Source organism: Trichosurus vulpecula, chromosome 3 (assembly GCF_011100635.1).
Source record: "Trichosurus vulpecula isolate mTriVul1 chromosome 3, mTriVul1.pri, whole genome shotgun sequence".
NCBI classification, from domain to species: domain Eukaryota; kingdom Metazoa; phylum Chordata; class Mammalia; order Diprotodontia; family Phalangeridae; genus Trichosurus; species Trichosurus vulpecula.
The window spans coordinates 413,322,844-413,324,872 of record NC_050575.1 but is presented as its reverse complement, the minus strand read 5'-3'; the positions used below and the strand labels follow the sequence as shown (position 1 = coordinate 413,324,872).

Sequence of the window (2,029 nt, the reverse complement as noted above, 5' to 3'; positions counted from 1 at the left end):
CTCACAGTGACAGACTCTCCTCTCTTCGCTGTGACCTAGCTCCAGCTTCCCTACTGAGTTGATTACATCAAATTAGTCTGTGGTGGGCACTGGAACTTGTTTGCATAACCCCTGATTCCTGGGGTATTTGTCAGGGCCCTTGCATCTCTGTGAAACTGGCTGGGTCCAGCAAAACACAGTTGATAAATCCAAGCTGTGTGTGTTTTCTCACTCTCCATTTCATTACCACATTCCCCTTTTTATGTGAATCCTTCCCCAGGCATTCTACCTCAGCTCCACACAGCCACATCTCCCCAGCCAGTGAGGTTGGCAGCCAGTTCTACTCCATGCCAGCACTGCCCAGGTCCACATCTGTGCCAGCCCAGGAAGCAATGCTGCCAACTGCCCAGGGAGGGAACTTCCCTTACCTCCTGCAATGAGGAAAGCTGTCCTATGGGGTGGTGGCAGCTTCTGTATCCTAGGGAGCCCAGAAGTCTTAACTATGAGAGATGAATGGAGTCAACTGAGACCTGAGAGGGCAAGGGAGCCCTGGAGGTCTCTTGATCTCCAAACACTCTAAGTCCTGTTCTGTCTGAATAAGTGCTCTGGCTGTATTCTTAAATCTTAGCTCAGCAGCTAGGAGCTGACCTCCACAACCTTGACTTCAGGCAGCCAACCTGAGGGCCATCAATGGGCCCATGCTCAAAGACTCAACAGCTCAAGAAGCATTGAGTTGCATGAGCAACAAAAGTCACCTTTTGGCTAGGCAGAGACAAGAGACAAACCTGGGTTGAGCAGAAAATCCAATTTCCAGTTAAAGGGAGGGAAGAAAAAAGAGCTGAAGTTTAAACCAAGTTGTTTTGCCTGATCTACCAAAAGGCACTGAGCATGCCTTCACTGAGCCCCATTTACCTCTCTTGAAAAATGGGCATACCAAAACTCATATGGCTTCCATCACAGGACTGCTGAGAGGAAATGCTCCGGGGACCTCCAAACAGCCTAGAAAGCATCATCCTCTTGTTGGCAGCCCAAGCAGAGGAGCAGAAATTGCACCTTGCAAGGGGAAGGAAAAGAAGGAAGAGCAGGTCATCAGTCTTGCACCTCAAGTTCCAGAAGGAGAGAATATGTTTGGTGTCTGCCATATCTTTGCTTCCTTCAATGACACCTCTGTCCATGTGACTGATCTCTCTGGCAAAGAAACCATCTGCCAGGGTGAATGGTGGGATGAAGTTCAAGGCCAACAGAGACAAATCTTCTCCCTATGCTCTATGTCAGCTACTCAGGATGTTGCCCAGAGATGTAAAGAATTAGGCATCACTGCCCTTCACATCAAACTTCAGGCCACGGGGGGGAAATAGGACTAAGACCCCTGGTCCTGGTGCACAGTCAGCCCTGAGAGCTCTGGCATGCTCTGGAATGAAGACTGGGTGGATTGAGGATGTCACTCTAATCCCCTCTGACAGTACTTGCAGAAAGGGTAGTCACTGTCTGTGAATATGATTTGCTGGATTATTTTTATCAGTAAAAGTGTCACAATGGCCAAAAAAAAAAGAAAACAGCATCCTCATCATGATCGTCCTTCATCTCCTCTTCTCTAAGAGCTTCCTGAAACAGGGGGCTTGAGCCTGCTATAGATACAGCCATCACAAAGGCCAATGAGACTAGCAACAAAGTATTAGTGGTGCTTCCATTTTGTGGAGGCAGGAATGACAGGACACTTTACAGTATAACATGGAGACCAACTGTCTCTTTCAGCCCTGACATTCTCTGCTCTATGTTCTTGTGCCCCTCCTAGCCTTGATATTTCTTGTTCTATGCTCTAAGGTCCCTTCTGACTCTGAATACATTTGTTTTATATTCTAATGTCCCTCACATCTCTGATATACCATGTACTATGTGTTAAGGTCTGTCCCAGCTTTGGCATTCTATATTCTACCTTCTAAGAAACCTCCTGTTTCTGTTACTCCATGGTCTCCGTTCCGAGGTCCTTCCTGGCTCTAACATTCTCTGTTCTCTGTTCTAAGGTCGCTCCCAGCTGTAACATTCTCTT

The 2,029-nt window shown here is 47.5% G+C and overlaps 1 pseudogene; it reads left to right on the top strand.

Moving 5' to 3' along the window:
• The first annotated feature begins 923 nt into the window (after positions 1 to 923).
• LOC118842787 lies at positions 924 to 1,473 on the top strand (annotated as a pseudogene).
• The last annotated feature ends 556 nt before the right edge of the window (positions 1,474 to 2,029 follow it).